The following is a 7,200-nucleotide window of genomic DNA, read 5'->3' as shown; positions in this document are numbered from 1 at the left end:
ATATATTGAGTGATATAGATATATATTTCTGTACAGTATTATACATAGCTATACATACATGTAACAAGACACACATAATGTGTACCACATATGTGAGTGAGTGTTGTAGTAAAATAAATACGTCCATTCACAACATAATACCACACACACATATTGTGATCTATTTTAAATTCTATATTCGAATATATATATATATATATAGTATATATATATATAATTAATATATATATATATACTATACATAATTATATATATATATGTGTTGGTTGTGTGGTTGGGTGTGTGGGTGTGTATGTGTATATAGATATACTATAATCATGTATAGATATAATATAATATATATTAATATATATTAATATATCTATAATGATATATTTGTGTGTGTATGTATGATATACATATATGTATGTAAAGTATTGGAATAAGCGGTCTATGAAAAGTTTAAACATACATGGCAATGTTGTACAAAAGTAAAGACACAAAAAGATCATGTAGGAGTAGTGTCACAGACATTAAGGACGTCAAACACCTGGCAAAAACACATTTTGTGCGAGCTGAATCCCCGCGAATCCGGACGAATAGTCACAACTTGCCTCTTTTCTTTCTCTTCACAGGGAAAACCGGTAATGGTGACGTCCTTCAGTGTCCTTTTACTTCCTAATTCTTCTGTGGCCATCTGGACCCTCCATCCCCCTTGCATTTTTGGAGGCGCGTCTGGGTGGTTCGTACTGCCTACTGCACCTTTTGCAAGTGCTTGCAGCAAAACACCAAACAAAAAATCCGATTCCTGGAGGTGCTGGAGACGCAACCAGCTGGTAATTAGATGTCGAGTATAGGACCTCTAAATTCCTCACACATACTACCATATACATCTCATATCAGATAAGATTAAGATCGTCGCCCGTTGTGTCCCAGCTCTACCAAGGAACTTTTTGATGCCAGAAAAGGGTACTTCGATATATAAGATCCATGAAGAAATGGGAGGAAAACTTCCTGCTCCCTTTAGACCACGAAGGCACAAAGCTCAAAAAACCCGCTAGTCTCAGAAAAAAAAAAAAATGACAGACACGGGTCAACGAATCCGAAGTCAACCATTGCCGAGCGGACCATGGCAGGCTGCTCCAAGACACCTCGGTGAGCATACGTGTATGTCATGAAGACAAACTAACCCTGAAGCAAGATCTCAGGCACCAGTCCGTAACAAATCAAGAAAAAACATCTAAACCTGTGTAGCCCAACTGGCAGATCGAGTTCAAAGCCCTTCACTCCTCAGGCATTTAGGATGATTGTCTCCGGCCACATAAAAGACCAAGCAAAGAAGAGGGACAGGTGCTTTGAGTGGGCTCTGGAACTCCACACCTACGAGACTGAATAGTACGCTAAAAAGTGAATCAACTGTGGCGGTGACCACCCCAATGTCGGAAAAGGCCATCAAGGAACTCTTATAAAAAGAAAAAAGAAAAAAATGAAAAATAGAAAGAAAGAGCCAGGCCTCTTAAAGTCCTGGCACAAAGGCGTACAGGAGACGGTGCAGGCAACCAGAAACACTAACCTTATACATAAAAACAAAAAGGTCACAGCAGAACAACATCCACATGACCCCTCAAATGATCTCCCAAAGAAATCACGGTATACTTCTGCACGCCTCACCTGCAGAATTTAATTGCCCCTTGAAAAGAGGTTCGGCACCAAGGCCAGAGGCTGGCAAAAAAACCAGGCTGCCAGAGGCAGTTCCTAGGGAGCAGACTCCTGGATCATCCTCTAAAGTTATACAGCACTCTGCAGATATACACTTCGAAGCAACAGGTGAGACATCACATGGCATGGCATGGGAGACTCAACGAGATATGATCATCCTCCAGATCTACAGTCGTACCTTTGACATCTCCCAAACCCGAACTCTGTGAGACCCAGTGCAAAAAACAAACAGCTACCAAGGTCCGTCCCTGGGAGGACCCCTTACATCCCCTGATCGATCACCACCGTCTACCAATTGTTAAAATATAAAATAAAACTAGCCCAGTGATAATGATGCGTTGGCGGAATGTTGTTGGCTCGAAATCTACGCATCGACGATTCGCTGAAAATCCACACAAAAAAAATACTTTATTCTGGAAGAGAAGAATCGGGGCCCGAAATAAAAAAGAACCCGAGTCAGGTGGTGATGACCAAAGCAGCAGCAGTACAATTGGCCGTAGCTAAACCTCCAAGCACACCTATGGAAGGTGTAAACTTATCAATAATGTGGAATGCACCATTCACCAAGAGAGGGCGTGGCCAGTCAGTATGTTCACTCCAAATACACACCTGTTTCACCTGCGATGATTCCGTAGTTCACTCCCATCCCATCCTTTATTGTTCGCTTTTATTCCTATTAATTGTATTTGTTAAGTTTTATTGTTTCTGCTTCTAAGTTCTGTTTGTAATTTGTATTTTAATTCGTTATGTACTATGAAATGTCATGTTTACTCCTAGATGTTTTTTTTTTTTTTCGATTTCAGTTGTGACGTGACACTGGAGAGGTTGAAACAAGACCGTTTAATATTTTTTTTTTACATTAATGTGTAGACTGTTAATAATTACTTATCTAGCAATCTTCTTTATTAATGCAGTTGTATAAATTACTGATCTCAATTTTATGTTTCATGATTTAGTAGTTTTTATTTTTATTTTATTCATAAACTCTTTAGTCTGTGTTTTACAGCTTTTTCTTCATGATTTTTTATTTTTTTATTGTGAGGGTATTAATCACTTTAGGAACAAATATGTCTTTTATTTGACTTTATTTGTATTTATGAGAAAAAAATGGTCAACAATTGTGCCGCGTCACGAGTTGCATGTAGTCGGAACAGAACAAATGAACAGTGTCAATGGAAGTTGTCTGTGTCACCATCCCCTCTGCAAACCAAGGTTGTACTGGCTGTTGGTACTTGCCTAGTTTTGGAAATATGGATGGTTAGCTAAATATAAATGAAGGCAAACTGAATAATACTTTACATAGATGAAGTTGAGTACGTAGATGTAAAACCAGTGATACTCCCTTAAGTGCGAGTTTTTCCCCCTTTTGTTTGTCATTCTTCAGGCTTTTAAGTGTATATATATAGGGATAAAGACCTTTTACGGCTGAATGTTTGACTTGTGTTTATGGTTGTATTTTTATTGATCTCTTTATATTGATCTCCTTTACTGATCTCCTTTTACTGATCCTTACTGCTCGCTTTACTGAGCTCTTTTACTGTCCTCTTTTAATGATCTCTTTATGGAGCTCTTTACTGCGCTCTTTTACTGATATCTCTTTTAATGATCTTTTGTTACTTGAGCTCTTTTACTGATCTCTTACTGCTCTCTTTTACTGATCTCTTTACTGATCTGCTTTTACGCTCCAGACACTCGGTTGAGCTCGTGTATGTCATGAAGGACAAACTTACCTCTTGAAGTCAAGATTCTCAGCCACCCAGTCCGTAACAAAAATAAAGAAACTCTTAAACCTGTTGTAGCCAACTGGCAGATCGAGTTCAAGCCCTTCACCCTCTAGGCAAGTGTATGGACTGATATGTCTACGGCCACATAAAAGACAATGCAAGGAGGGGACAGGTGCTGTGAGTGGGCTCTGGAACTCTACACCTACCGAGAAGTTAATAGTTAAACGCTTAAAAAGGCATCAACTGTGGCGGTGACCAACCCACATGTACGGAAAGAGGCATCAAGATCCTCTGATGAAAAAGAAAAAAGAAAAAATGAAATAAGAAGAGAAAGAAGCCAGGCCTCTCTAAAGTCCTGGCACAAAAAGGCAATACAGGCAGACGTGTGCAGGCAACCAGAAAACCTTTAACCTGAACATATAAAACAAAGCACCAAAAAGAACCAAAACCACATGACCCCTCCAAAATGATCTCCCAAAGAAATCACGGTAGTACTTCTGCACGCTCACCTGCCAGAATTTAATGCCCTGAAAAGGTTTCAGGCACCAAGCCAGAGCCTGGCCAAAAGCCAGTTCCAGAGCTAGTTCTAGGATGCAGACTCCTGGATTCATCCGTCAAAGGTCTACAGCACTCTGCAGAAATACCCCGAAGCAACAGGTGAGACATACATGGCATGCCCTGGAGACTTCAACTAGATATGATCTTCCCAGAATCTCCCAGTCGTACCTTTGAAATCTCCAAAACCCGCACCTAGTGATCACCCCCCACCCCAAGTGCAAAAACAAACAAGATACCACATGGTCCCCCCTGGGGGGACACCCACATCACCTGACATTTTCCACCCCACCGTCCTCCCACACGTGTTCAAAAATAAAAAGCATCCAGTGATATGATGGTTGGACGGAATTGTTGTTGGCCGAATATTTACAGCATCGGACTATTCGCTTGAAAAATCCACCACAAAAAATTACGACCACCTGGAAGAGAAGAAATCGGGCCGACACATCACAAAAGAACCAAGAGTCCGGTGGATTCTCTCCCCGTCTGATGACCAAAGCAAAGCAGTACAATATGGCCGTAGCATAAAAACTCAAGGCACACCTAATGCGAAGGTGTAATAGTATCAATAATGTGGAAGTGCACCATTCACAAGAGAGGCGGGGCAGTCAAGTTGTCACTCAACATACACAACTGTTTCACCTGCGCATGATTCTCGTAGTTCACTCCCCATCCCATTTTCTTTTATGTTTTCGCTTATTCCTATTAATTGTATTGTTAGTTTTATTGTTTCGGTTCATAGTTCTTGTTTGTAATTTGTATTTGTAATCGTTTTGTTTTTTTTTTTCTACATGAAAATGTCATGGTAATCCTAGATGTTTTTTTTTTTTTCGATTTCTCAGTTTTTTACGTGACACTGTTATATTTTAACAATGACCGTTAAAAGATTTTTTTTAATAAGTTTTAGCTTAATAAAGACTATCTATCATCTTATTTTATTAATGAATGTTTGTATAAATTCACTGATTTCAATTTTTTTACTGTGTCATGATTGTAGTAAGTTTTTTTTATTTTATTCATAAATCTTTAGGCTGTGTTTTATAGCTGTTTCTTCATGATTTTTAAATTTTTATGTGGATTAATCACATTAAGAAAAATGATGATTTTATTTGACTTTATTTTGTTATTTATGAGAAGAAAATCAAATGGTTCAACATATTGTGCCGTCACGAGTCATTAGTTCACGGGTAACAGAAACAAAAATATGAAACAGGTCAACTGGAAGTTGTTTGTGTCACATCCCCTCTGCACAACCTTTACTGATGCTGTTCATGTAGTTCCCGGGAACAGAAAAAATGAACAGTGTCAACTGGAGTTGGTTTGTCACATTCCCCTCTGCAAAACAAGGTTGTAAGCTGGCTTTTGTTACTTGCCTAAGGTTTGGACAATCTGGACGTGTACTAAAAAAAATTTATAAATGAAGGCAACTGAAATTAATACTGTACATAGATGGAATGCTGAAGGTAACGTAGAGTTTAAAACCCAGTGATAATGCACCTTAAAGTAAGGGCGAGAGAGTTTTTCCCCCTTTTTGTTTGTCATCATTTTAGGGTTTTTTAAGTGTATATATATATGTAATAAAGACTTTTATTGCTGAATGTTGCCTTTTGTTTATGGTTTATTTTTTATTTTGATCTCTTCCTATTTGATCTCTTGTAATGATCTCCTTTTACTTTGATTCTTTTACTGCTCTATTTACTGATCTACTTTACGCTCTCTTGTTAGATTCTCTTTTACTGATACTTTACTGCTCTCTTTTACTGCTCTCTTTTTATTACTCCGTCCCTGACTCTTTTACTGATCTTATTTACTGATCTCGTTTAATGCCTCTTTTTAATGATCTTTTTAATGAATCTTTTTACTGATCTCTTTACTGATCTCCTTTTACTGCTCTCTTTTACTGTCTCCTTTTAAGATCTCTTTTTACTCTTATCGCTGCTCTTTTACTGATCTCTTTAGCTGATCTCTTTTACTGATCTCCTTTTAATCTGATTCCTTTTAATTCTGATCGTTCCTTTTACTGATTTCTTTATGACTCTCCTTTTTACCGATTCTTTTACTGCGCTCTTTTACTGATCATCTTTTAATGACCGCTTTGAATGATCTTTTTGAATTATCTCCTTTTAAGGATCTCTTTACTGAATCTCTTTATGATCTCTGTTTTACTGCTCTCTTGTACTGATCTCTTTTACCCTGATCTTCTTTTATGCTCTCTTTAAGGATCTCTTTTGAGTGTCTTTCCTGCTCTATTTTAATGATCTTTAATGATCTCCTTTGTACGGAGGTATTGTGAACCACAAATCCTTTTAATGCCTCTCTTTTACTGATCTCTTTTTACTTCTGACTATTACTTTGTATTGATGCCTTTTACTGATCTCTGTTACTGGATCTTTTATTTACCTGATCTCTTTTACTGATCTCTTTTAATCTGATCTCTTTACCTATCCCTTTTTACGCTGATATTCTTTTACCGGATCTCTGGTTTTTGTACTGATCCCTTTTACTGTGATCTCTCTTTTACTATCTTTTTTTTTTACTGATCTCTTTACTAGGATCTCTTTAAGATCTCTTTTACTGCTGATTTCTTTTAATGATCTCTTTACTTGTGAGTTCTTTTTAACCCGTTGATCTCTTTACGGGATCTCTTTTACTGATTTCTCTGTGACGTGATCTCCTCTTAATATATCCTTTAACTGATCTCCTTTTATTGATCTCCTTTTACTGATCTCCTTTACTTTTTGCTCTTTTCGTACTTGATGTGATCTCTTTTTTACATGATCTTTTTACTCGATCTCTTTTACTGATCTCCTGTTTACGGCTCTCTTTACTGATCTCTTTTTATTCCCCCGCTTCTCCCCTAGATGACTCTTTTACTTGATCCTCTGTTTAATGATCTCTCTTTTTACTGATATCTGTTACTGATCTCCTTTACTGATCTCCTTTTAATGCTGATCTCCTTGTACTGATTCTTTTTATGCGATCTCTTTGTTTTACTGATCTCTTTAATGATCTCGTTTATGCTCTCTTTACTGCTCTCTGTACTTATATCTTTAGTCATGATCTCTTGACTGGATCGCCTTTTACTGATCTCCTTTACTGATCTATTTACTTGATCTCTTTCTTAATGACTCCTTTTGTAATTGATCTCTTTTACGACCTCTCTTTTACTAATTCTTTTATGCTCATCATGGCCTCTGCTCTCTTGACTGATCTCTTTTAC

Source organism: Penaeus monodon, unplaced genomic scaffold (genome assembly GCF_015228065.2).
Source record: "Penaeus monodon isolate SGIC_2016 unplaced genomic scaffold, NSTDA_Pmon_1 PmonScaffold_3247, whole genome shotgun sequence".
Lineage (NCBI taxonomy): Eukaryota > Metazoa > Arthropoda > Malacostraca > Decapoda > Penaeidae > Penaeus > Penaeus monodon.
The sequence above is the reverse complement of the archived record's forward strand: the minus strand, read 5'-3'. Positions refer to the sequence as shown.